Raw genomic sequence first — 5,636 nt, forward strand, 5'->3', positions numbered from 1 at the left:
ATGAGAATGGCAGATGTGGACAAAACTATGACTTCATCTTGGATGTCTGGTCTCTCTTCTCAAGTGGAAAGACATTTTTGAGTTGAATCGTTACAAAATCTCCATATCTCAGGCTCCCTTGCAATTAGATGTAGACCATGGTATGTGAAAAGGACAGTGTTATAATTTCTGTACAAGGATAGTCTCTGTAATAACCCGTGGTGCCCCGAAAATCAGCGGGGCCCAATAGTGTTGTCCCATGGTCCAGCCTGCTGGAAGGGGAGCGGCATCAAGATTCAAGCCTCACAACTCCACAGACCCGGCCCCTGGATAGAGCAGGGTATTGAGAGACTGATGTCACCACCCCAAGGGGCACTGGAGGGGTGTGCCATGGCTGGGACATGCCACTGAAAGGGGCGGAGCATGCCACCAAAAGGGGGAGGGGCATGCTCCTGGAGACATGCACATAGTGAGCTGCCTATTGGAATTGGACTTGGGCAGCTTGGGGGATGAGCATTAATGTCAGTTTGAAACCTGACAGTGGGACAGGGCTGCAGCCTATCTGGGTGTATATAGGCTGCATGCTCCAAGGCCAGGGAGGACGTTAGGGGGAAAACACATTGGGAGGGAGAAGGGAAGAGTCCAGAGGACAACTGGACTCCTGTGGAGAGGGGAGTCCAGAGGAGACCAGGTGTCCTGAAGAGAGGAGAGAAGGGAAAGACCAGGAGTCCTGAGGCAGGAACTGAGTGTGGAGGAAGGAGAGGAGTGGGAGTGGAGGGAGAGAGATGGCAGGAGGGGAAAGCCTGCTGCAGTAGGGCAGGGCAGGCTTGTGGAGGACAGGGCAAGCCTTGAGAGGCCATTTGGGGCTTCTCGAGTGGCCACTTGGGACCTCCTTGAGAGGTCCTTTGGGGCTTCTCGAGGAGCTATTCAGGGACTTTTTTTTTTTGTAGTCCTGTTGTGGGCCTGAACTCTGGGCCTGGGCACTGTCCCTCAGCTCTTCAGCTCAAGCCTAGTGCTCGACCACTTGAGCCACAGTGCCACTTCCGGCTTTTTTCTTTTTGTGTATGTGGTGCTGAGGAATCGAACCCAGGGCCTCATGCATGCAAGGCAAGCACTCTACCACTGAGCGACCTACCCAGCCCCCCGGCTTTTCTTCTTTTTGCTTATATGGAGCTGCGGAATCGAACCCGGGTCTCAAGTATGCAAGGCAAGCGCTCTACCACTGAGCCACCTTCCCAGCCCTTCAGGGATTTCTTGAGGGGACATTTGGAACATCCTCCGGAGGTTACTCAGGGCCTCCTGGAGGGACCTGTTGGGACCTCCTATGGAGGTCATTCGGGGCCTCCTCTGGAGGCCATTTGGTACCATCCTCTAGAGAGGCCTGTGGACAGTGGAGAGGTCTGCATGTGGGGGAAGAAGGGAAGAAAGGGAAAAGCCTTCCCCTTTGGAGGTTTGGAGCTTTGGAGCTTTGGAGATCTGCGGTTTGTAGGTTTGTGGACCGACTAATTTGTGGTTTGCAGACCAACCAATAAAGGTTGGAGTGTCAGGACTGCCTATTGGAGGTTTGGTGGTTGAGGCTGCTCTTGGTTCTGGGTATCTAACCCAGGACAAGGTAGTCTCAAGACACCTTTCTGGTGTAAATAGTGTAAATAAACTTCTTTTGTTCACTTCTCACTGTGCCTCCATGGATTGTCTCACTCTCTGGGGTTCATCAATACCCCACTGGGTGATGTCCTCACAGGGGTCTTCCTAGGATGCCCAACCCCGAAGATGAAGGCCACTGGCCAATGTCCTCATGGTTCCCACATGGCTGTCATGGTAGCAGTAAGAGCATCCTCCCATGTGCCCAGTGTTGTTGGCAACAGACTTCCTGGCCCAAGTACCTAACTGCCAGAGGGTGTGCACTGGGCTCTGATTGGTTCACTTCCTCACTGATGTCAATGGCCTGACTTGTGATTGGTCCATTTCCCCCTGACATCACAGGGCATTGTGAGGCGTGCCCAGCAGGGTACATATGAGGCAGCTTCTCTCCAGCTTTTTCAGTTACAGCACTGGGAGCTTTTACTTGGTGACCCGCTAACTCAGAGCTACTTGGTTACTTTCATTGGGTGTGGGGGGGGGTGGTGGTTGTGTTGTTTGGGTTTGGGGAATTCATTTACTCATCTGGGGGTTGTGTTTACTTTGTTAGTAGTTTACCTTCCGTTTCTTAAGATTTATTAGTTGTCAACTTCATTGAGATCATCTTAGGTAAATTCTTAAGCTTGATCACTTGCCATCCCAGGGGCAAGATGTTAATGTACAACTTTAGTTCCTCCCCAAAGGAGGAGGAGATCACTGTCATTGGACAGTACAACTTGAAAGAGATCATCGGTTATGGCAGCTGTGGCTATGTGAAGCTGGCCCATCACTGCCTCACAGACACCACAGTGGCAGTCAAAGTTCTCCCAAAGAACGATCTAAAAAGCCATGAGATAGAAAATGAAGTAGCCATTTTGAAGAGTGTATATCACCCACACATCATACTATTGTTCCAGGTGATGGAGGATGAAGACTGTGTGTACCTTGTCACTGAGCTGGACACTCGGGGCTATCTCTTGGGGTGGGGCAATAAATCCCCTTGCAGTCACCTATTAGAGTATGAAGCCAAGAGATTGTTCAAGCAGATCACGAGTGATGTTCACTACATTCATGAGAACAGAATTGCACACTGGACCTGAAGGCCGACAACGTCCTGTTGGATACCAATTGCAATGTCAAGGTCAGTGATTTTGGCATTAGCATCAGGGTGACAGGGAAGTTGCTAAAGGGGGGTTTGTGGAGCCTTGCTATTCCTGAAATGTTCCTACAGAACATGTTCAATGGGTACAAGGTGGACATTTGGGAACTTAGGCGTGCTTTTGTATATGATGACAATGGGAAAGTTCCCATTTGAGGGGAATAAAATGATTCAGATACGGAAACAAATCCTAGAGGCCAGGTACACCGGTCCCCTTTACCAACTGCAATGGGACATGATCTCCTTCCTAAACTGCTGACTGTGGGCTTCAATCTGAGGCCTGCTATTGAGGAGATAATGGAGCACTGATGGCTGACTCTAGGTGTGGGTTTTGGCCTGCTTCCTGATGAGCCACTTTCCAGCAAGCTGGACCCCATTATTGTCACAGTCATGGGCAACATGGGGTACACCCTAGCTGGTATTGAAAGGACATTCCAGGACAGAGCATTCAATGAAGCCATGGGCACCTACCTGCTCATCCAAGAAAACTTGAAGGAGAATACCAGAAGTGTGGAATAAAAAACCATGCCTTTGGCTAGTCCACCATGCACACCTCCTGATGACAATCCCACCAGCCCTCTCCACGAAAAAGAGCCACCTTTTCTTCAGGATATAACACCTCCAGCTTGTCCTCAAAATTTCAGTTACCTCTTGAGAGCCCGAAGTGCCAGTCTGCCTGTCCTTCCACTCTATACCCTTCAGAGCTCCAGTTCCAGCTACATTTGGGGCCTAGATTCTTTTAGCTGGTCGGGCACACTAGACATTTTCCACCCAGTGAAGACAGTGGTTGGGAAGGAATTAACTGTTGATTTGTAAGATTTCTCAATTCCTATTCTTTTATTTTTTTTCCTTTTGTTTGTTGTGGGTATGTGTGAGTGTGTGCTGCTACACCTCAGTGCTTTTTTTCTTATGCTCTATTTCCTTTGCCTTCTCTGTTCTCTCTCCACTTTTCTCACCTTCTCCCTGCCCCTGCTCACCATTTTTCTTCCTTTGTTTTCATTCCTCCCATAACTACTCCTATTCTACTTCTCCTGTTCCTCTTCTTGATGTTCTACTACTACCCTCTACCATTCCCTCTCACTCTCTTCCTGCCCTTGAATCTGTCTCTCTCTCCATCCACCTCCCTCACTCCTCCTCTCTCTGTGCACTTCTCCCTTTTTTCCCTCTTTCCCTTTCTCCCACTCTGTCTTCCTCTTTTTTTCTTTCTCAGTTTTCATGGCTATGTCTGGTTCTCTCCTGCTTGAGTTACAGTTCAGGCTTGCATTTCTCTATTTCCTTGAAGATGGAGATTTCCCAGACTTGCTGTAAATGCAGTCTTCAAGGTGTCACCTTGGGAGATAGGTAGGATTACAGACAAGAGCCTACAGCATCAGGGAATGCAATTGGCTTTGTTAATCTGGTGTGGCAAAGGTTAGTTTCTCTATTTTGAAAGGGGATTTGTGTATTTATGTGAGGGACAGCTGTGTAAGAGTCACCTTACAATTGTTTGTGGAACCTGTTGCAACAATGAGAAGTACAAGTTGTCATGTCCAAAACGAGCTTTACAACGTCGGTGTGGGGGGGGGGAGGGGGGGAAGGAGAAGGATTGGGATTGGGGGTTAGGGGGCAGGCTGGGAAGGGATGTGAAGGGTAAACAAAGGAGGAGGCTGCAATGCTTGGTAAGAAATGTACGCATTATCCTGCCCATGTAATTGTAACTCCTCTGTACAGTATGTTCACAAATAAAATTAAATTAAATTAAAAAAATTGTTTGTGGAAGGAAGGGGTGATGGGTTAGTGTAAATGGACAGGGAAGGATGACATGTGCACTGTACAAGTACACTGAGAGGTGTCAGATTCTTAGTGGAGACTCTATGAGTCCCCAGAGAGGCCCCCTCCAGAGCACCCAGCTTGTACATGGTGCTTCTGTTTCCCAGTAAAGACTTTAGGCCTCATGGAAGAATAGCAGAGCCCAATTTTTCTCCTTGGGGAATAAAGAATGCTATCAGAGCCAAGTTTAAATATTTGAACATTCTGAACATCAAGAGGCAATTTTTGGAATCACAAAGTGTATGAATTAAAATACATTCCCTTCTATTCAGCTAGAGGTGATCAAGGAACAGGAGACCTGAGGAATCATGGAGATAAACTGGGATCTGTTTAAGGACATAGCCTGGATGGACTTTGGTTGTATATGGACCACACCCGTGGTTGGGTGGCCTGGGATGACTGCTTTCCCACAAGAACAAAATTCAGTAAGATGTGAGCCTTCACACTAGAATATTTGTATTGGTTCACCCAGGGCATTAGAATTGCACACAGAGGCAGTGCTGAGGATTGATATTGCCTTTGGGTGCCAAGTGTGTGATGGGGAGGAGTTGGGCAAACCTGGCCTTTTCTATGTGTACACTGGGTCAGGTGGCTGAACCCGCAGAGTAGACTAATGAGATTAGCAGTAAGAAGAGGGCTGGGGCTCCTGGTAGATCAGTGGTAATGCTCAGGGGTATTTGGGAAGCAATGCTATTCTCAAAGAATGAGATGGGTTTCCTGTGAGAGAAGCAATAAGGGTCCAAATAGGCAAAGGATGCATAACTGGTTTAAGACAGGGTTGATACTGATGCTGAAAGAGACCTGAGGAGGAATGTAAGGAATGCTGAACTAATGGAACAGTGTTCAGTGAATAGGGTGGGTGGGGAAGGAAGTACTATTAATTTCCATGATTTCTCAATGCTTTTTCTTGTGTTTTTGTTTGTTGTGTGTATGCATTTGGGAGTGTGCTGGCTTGAACTTTGTTCTTTTTCTCTTTCTCAGTCTCCTTTTCCCTCTGTGGCTTTTCCTTGGGCCCTCCTCCCTCTAATGTCTTTAATCTCTCCTTTTTTACACCCTCTCCTTTTCTCCTCCC

The 5,636-nt window shown here is 48.0% G+C and overlaps 1 long non-coding RNA gene across 1 annotated transcript; it reads left to right on the forward strand.

The window, feature by feature from the left end:
• Positions 1-2,148: 2,148 nt before the first annotated feature.
• Positions 2,149-5,365, forward strand: LOC138840864 (uncharacterized). The gene is made up of 3 exons (XR_011376249.1): positions 2,149-2,226; positions 2,514-2,737; positions 4,837-5,365. It is a non-coding gene; the product is annotated as an uncharacterized lncRNA (long non-coding RNA).
• Positions 5,366-5,636: the final 271 nt, after the last annotated feature.

Source organism: Dipodomys merriami, unplaced genomic scaffold (genome assembly GCF_024711535.1).
Source record: "Dipodomys merriami isolate MVZ:Mamm:240054 unplaced genomic scaffold, mDipMer1.0.p SCAF_303, whole genome shotgun sequence".
NCBI lineage: Eukaryota > Metazoa > Chordata > Mammalia > Rodentia > Heteromyidae > Dipodomys > Dipodomys merriami.